The sequence below is a fragment of the Odocoileus virginianus genome, chromosome 12, assembly GCF_023699985.2.
Source record: "Odocoileus virginianus isolate 20LAN1187 ecotype Illinois chromosome 12, Ovbor_1.2, whole genome shotgun sequence".
Lineage (NCBI taxonomy): Eukaryota > Metazoa > Chordata > Mammalia > Artiodactyla > Cervidae > Odocoileus > Odocoileus virginianus.
The window spans coordinates 64296924-64303386 of record NC_069685.1 but is presented as its reverse complement, the minus strand read 5'-3'; positions in this window follow the sequence as shown (position 1 = coordinate 64303386).

The following is a 6463-nucleotide window of genomic DNA, read 5'->3' as shown; positions in this document are numbered from 1 at the left end:
GCGGCCTTTGTCTGCGGCTCCTTGGGGGAGGGGGTGGCTTTGCAGCCTGAAAGGGCAGGTGGGGGCAAGGCTCGGTGTGACAGCGCACGTGTGGCTAGCTTTCCCTGGCTGGCCGAGGAGAGCAGAGAGAGGAGGAGTCCGGTTCTGCCGCGGGCCCTCAGTCTTCACGTTTGTCAGCCAAGTCCCTGCTGTGAGCGGGTGGCAGGGGGAGCCACAGTCAGCATGGCAGAGAAAGCAAAAGCTCTTCTCCCCCTGTCCCGTCACTCTGACCCTGTCAGTGTCTCCAGCGGCCAAATTCCCCTGACTGGTGGATGTTACAAACATCTGACAGCGCAGTACGTCCCAGAGAATAATTGTGAATCTCACAGGGTGTCGTGAAGTTGATGAGAGTGATGTCAGAGGGTCTCATGCAGAGCTGCTGTCCAGTGATGCTCTGGCAGCGTGAGAGCAGATGACTCCAGAGGAGAGGCTTCACTGTGAGGGCACAGTAGGAACCTCAGAAAATAATGGTTTGATTCTCAGAGGATTAGGAGAAGTGGCTCAGTTGTGTCCGACTCTCTGCGACCCTGTGGACTGTAGCCCACCAGGCTTCTCCAGGGAATCTTCCCCACCCAGGGATGGAACCCAGGTTTCCCGCACTGCCGGCAGGCGCTTTAACCTCTGAGCCACCAGGGAAACCCGAGGAAATAGGTAACCCCCTCTAATGTTTAAAAACGGTCTCCTTTGTAATTCTGCAAAGGTCAAACAGAAACAAGGATAGCATAGAGTGTTCTTAAACAGTTTTGTCAGAAAAATTATTCCCCATCCCCCCACCAAAAAATCAGTACTCAACTCCTGGTTTCAGTAATAAGATACAAAGACGTAAAAAATACTGAAGCATTATTACAGAGTTGCAGGAATAAAGTTCACTAATTAAAAAATGAAATAAAGTTTATTTTTCCAGCTTTATTGAGATATAATTGACATATAACTATATAAGTTTAAGGTGTACAGAGGGATCATATGATACATGGTACATTGAGAAATGATTACTGCAATAAGGTTAACACATCCATCATCTTACATAAATGGGGCAGGGAGGAGATTTGTGTGGGGCTAAGAACTTTGGAGATCTATTGTCTTAGCAACTTTCAACATACATAAATCTAACAACAAAAACATCAATATACTTAAATCTTACTTAACCGTGATAGTCCCAATCACATGGATTTTTTCCTTCTCATAACATGCTTTGAATTTGGTTTCCACTATAAATGGAATTTTTTTAATTTTTTTTTTTTTCAATATGGACCATTTAAAAAGTCTTTGTTGAATTTATTACAATCTTTTACTTTGTGTTCTGGCTTTTTGGCCACAAGGCATATGGGATCTTCGCTCCCAAACCAGGAGTTGAACCCGCACCCCCTGCAGTGGAAGGTGAAGTCTTAACCACTGGACCTCCAGGAAGGGCCCCTCTAAATGGAATTTTACCGGTTACCCTTGGAGACTGTGGACCTCTGGTGTAAGAGCGGTTTCCTCCTGTCTTCTCAGCTGATCTCTGAGCATCCCTGTGACAAGGATTTTCTGAGGCAGAGTCTAGGAGGTTCTTGGCCTCCCCAGGGCCCTGCTGTTTACTGACAGAAGCCTGAGCCCAGTGAGGAGAGGAGAAGGCTCCTCCGGGGCTTCTCCCTCCCCTCGGCCTGGATCATCCCTTTAAATTCCAGAGGTAGATGCTCTCCAGCCCACGGGTCCTTGAACTGTATTGTGTGTGAGAATCACCCACCATGGGAGCAGATTAGAAATACACGTTTCCGTGCCCCACTCTAATATCTGGACTCAGTCGACCTAAGATGGGCCAGGGAAGTGTATTTTTAATGAGCTCCCCAGGTACACTTTGTCCTAGTCTCTTTTTGGAAGTTGCTGCACTTTCCGCGTTTTTTCTTGTGACTCCTCCAACAATGCAGTAATGATTCCCTGTCAGAAGCACCCCTCTTGTGTCTCTTGCCTCTTGGACAGTGGCATGAGCCTCTGGGCACTTCTCTCCTGTACTGAGATTTCTTTGTCTTTTCCCTGACCTACTTGCCTGAGACAATCTCTGCCGGCATCCCGCTTGGTCTGGCCACCTTCAAGCCTTGCGTCTCACTGCCTGTGCTGAATAAGATTGAAATGGGGCCTAAAAATAGTTCCTTTGATGGCCCCTGCATTGCAGCCTCCACTCTGTTCTTGGCTGGAAGGCGGCCAGACTGACTCAGCACACAAGCTCGGCTCTTGAGAGCTGGGACAAGGTTGCAGAGACAGCCTGTGAGGGCTGGAAGGAGGCTCTGCTTCCTGGGCAGGAGATGTCAGAGCCAGGCACCCTCTAGAAGAGATTTTCCCCCCTTCAAAGGAGCAAACTGAACAAAAGAATCCTTTGTCCTTAAGAAGTAGGGTTTTAAAACTAGTGAGAAGCCCAAGACAATCCAGCCCCTTTGAGCTACTGAACTGAGCCATTTTGTCTCCAGTGGGCAGATTAGGGGGAAAGGTTTGGGAGGCCTGGTTTGGGAGGACCTCAAAGCTTCCTTCTTGGCCTTGAGCTTCGCTGGACCACATCCCATACAGCAGCCCCTTTCTGTCATCCTCCTACACCTCGGACTCAGCCCAGGGTCCTTGCCTTTTTAAAGCTGCTCCCCATATTCTTGGTTTCTCAGTATCTCCTAGTCTCTCCTGACCCTTTTTCCAATCGTCCCCTGCCAATCATTTTCTCAGCAAATACTCCAAAGACGCCTTTTGTTATAAGAGCATTCCTGCTGATCACAAAGCTAAAAGCCTTATCCATAGAGTGAAGCAGAGCTGCCTAGGCTTCCAAAGGAACTTTCCTCCCTGTCTGCGTAGCCCCAGCTCTGGCCTTTCCATGGTATTCAGCAGCCTCTCTGTTGAGATCAAAGAGGTGTCAGGCATCTACTTTGGGTCAGGCCCTGGGCTAATCATGATTTTACATCCACTGTCTTGTTTAATTACAACACATGGCCAAGGGTGCACATTCCCTACATGTTTACAAATGAGGAAACAGGCTCAGAAGGTTAAATGACTTGTGCGTTGCTCACAGGGTTCTTGAACTGCCCACCCAAGGTGCAAGCCCAGCAAGTTTGTCTGCCTCCAAGGCTTCCCTTTCCACAAGAATAGCTTCGGGCTAGCATAGCTGCAAGCCAGCACTCTCGCTGGGCCATTTATTCATTTCAGCAACACAAGTACACCAAGAGTGCTGTGGTGGTCAAGAGGTACAGCTTGGTGTCAGATTGACCAGCTGGGTCCATTTTTGCCCACAGATATGCTATATGCATCTTGATTTTTTTTTCACTTCCTTCATTTTTTTGCATTTCCTTCGGGGGGTATCTTAATTGATTTTCTTATATAGAACCATTCCCCTTGACAATTGTGTATAACTTTTTAAATATGTTATTGGATTTGTCTTTTTGCATTTGCTGAGGATTTTTACATCTATATTTCACAAGGGATATTAGTCTGTAGTTTTGTTGTGGTTCTTTGACTTCGGCATCAGGGTAACACAGGCCTCCAAAGATGAGTTAGAAAGTGTTCCCTCCTCTTTTATTTTTTGGAAGTGTGAGAAGGATTGGTGTTAATTCTTCTCTAAATGTTTGGTAAATTCATCAGTGAAGCCATTGGCCTTAACATTTTCTTGTGGGGAGTTTTCAAATTACTAATTTGTAATTAGTTACTTAATGCCTTACTCTATTTGTAAGGCATGCCTATTCAGATTTTCTGTTTCCTCTTGAGTTAGTTTTCAGTAGTTTATGTCTTTTTTAGGAATTTGTTCATTTACTTAAAATTATCTAATGAGTAGACATACAGTTGCTCACAGCATTCCTTAATAATCCTTTTTATTTCTGTGAGGTCAGTATTAATGTTCTGTCTTTCAGTACTGCCTTTGATAATCTGAGTATTTTCTCTTTTTTTCTTCATCAGTCTAGCTACAGGTTTGTCAGTATGGTTGATCTTTCAGAGAACAAATATTTGGCTTCATTGATTTTTTTTCTTATTTTTCAATTCTCTGTTTCATTCATTTCTATTCTAATCCTGCTTTGGGTTTAGTTTGCTCTTTTTCCATTATCTTAAGGTAGAAAATTAGATTATTGACTTGAGATCTTTCTTCTCTTTAAATGGAGGCATTTACAACTGGAAGCTTCGCTCTAAGCATTGCTTTAGCTCTGTCCAGTATGTTTTCATATGTTACATCTTCATTTTCATTCATCTCAGAGCATATTCTAATTTCCCTGGCAGTTTCTTTTTTGATCTTTTGACTTTTTAGGAGTGTTTTGTTTAATTTCCACATATTTGCGACTTTCCCAGATTTCTTTCTCTTATTAATTGCTAATTTTACTCCATTGTGATTGGAAACACTTTGCCCATTTTCAATGCTTTTAAATTTATTGAGCCTTGTTTATGGCCTAAGATACATGGTCTGTCCTGGAGAATGCTCCATGTGTGCTGGAGGACAAATGTGTATTCTGCTGTTGTTGCATGGAGTGTTCTGTGGATAACCTGTTAGGTCTCACTGACATAAATTACTTTTTACAGTTTTATTTATTTATATGGGTCTTTTCTGCTGCTCGGGCTTACCTCTAGTTGCACCGAGCAGGGACTACTCTGTGGTTGCAGGCTTTTTGGGATGACTTCTCTCGTTGAGGAGCACCGGCTCTAGGGTGCACAGGCCTCAGGAGCTGCGGCTCCCGGGCCCTAGGGCACAGGCCTCAGGAGCCTCGGCTCCCGGGCCCTAGGGCACAGCCTCAGTAGTTTTGGTGTGTGGGCTATTACTCCTCAGCTTGTAAGATGTTTCCTGGACCAGGGATCAAAACCCTGTCTCCTGCATTGGCAGGCGGATTCTTTACCACTGAGCCACCAGGGAAGCCTGATACAAATTACTGTTATATTAAAAACTTACTTTCTTTTTTTCTGCCATACGTTTACTAACATAGATGTAATTTATTTAGCCAATCTCCTATTATTGTATATTCAAAGTATTTTTCATTTTTCTAAAACATAAAGTGAATATATTTTGTATTTTTAGTATTTCTGTACCTGCTTATTTAGGATACATTCCTTAAAGTGGCATACTTTCGTTATAGTATCTAAGCTTGTAAGGTTTTTGATACATCTCATTAGGTTGCCTTCCCGGAAAGTTTTTTCAATTTCCTTTCCAACCATTAGTTCCAGGGAGTTCAGGATTCTCTGCACACCCACGGACAACTGGGTGTTACTGCTATTTTGGATCTTCTGCTACAAGCGCTCAAGCCACTGTGGCTGTTTATCATTGCTGCTGGTGAAGTGAAAAAGTGGAAGAGTCAGTCACTCAGTTGTGTCCCACTCTTTGCGACCCCATGGACTGTAGCCCGCCAGGCTCCTCTGTCCATGCGATTTCCCAGGCAAGAAGACTGGAGTGGGTAGCCATTCCCTTCTCCAGAGGATCTTTCCTACCCAGGTTTCTTCTGGTAACGGTCCTCTAATTTCCTTTCAGAACACACCTCCCAAACTCTAAGTTTCAGTTTGAGGGACCCAGTAAGAACAAACCCTGGACTTTTCCTGGAATATTGAAAATGAGTTTTTCCCACCCCTAACCCTGACCTCCAGAGTTTACTAAGCAGATGGGATGTAAGCCTGAAGCTTCTAGAGATCACGTGGAGAAGTCCTGCCTGAGAATGAAGCCTCTATAGAGGAAGACAGCTGAGAGATGGAGAACAAGTAACAGCATCCTGGGGACATCACTTGAGAATCTCCCTTGGATCTAGCTGTATGTGAAACAAGTCAGCCTTCTTGAACTGCTTGGTTATGTAAGCTAATGTTTATGAATCATTATTAAATATCAGTAGCAAGTATTAAAGTATTTTGTTTCCCCCTAAAAGGATTCCCACTGTCCTCCTCCACACTTGGTAAGATGACTCTGCCCACCCCCTCTGATGTGAGATATAAGCACGTGGATTGCTTTGGCCCATGAAATGTTGCCAGAGGAGACCTGTATCACTTGTAGGCAGAAGCTTGAAGAGTGAGCCCCTGCCTGACTTGCCACATCCACTCACCCCTGCCTCAGTGAACTTGGAAGCCTGGTTCTAGATGGATTCCCTGTTAGCTGGGTCCGCGAGCGACCTACCATGAACAGAGACCCCTGCCAGCCCCCCCAGGGGTGTATAGCATAAATGAGTAAGATGCTTTCTTTTGTGTTAAGCCAGTGAGATGTAGTTGTTTATCATTACAGACAGAACCTAACCTCTCCTTTCTGAAACAGTCTCCCTGGGGGAAAATAAAGGATGTTTTTCATCAACCCAGCTGTATCTGCAGAGCTAACAGCTAGCCAGCAGGAAGGGCACATCATCCTAAAGCAGTCGGCTCCGTCCACATTCCACCCATGTCCCCCAGGCCTCTAACAGGTCTGACAAGCAATTCCATGGTAAATTGACTCTATTGGTTTTTCCTAAGGTTTGTTATCCTCCCA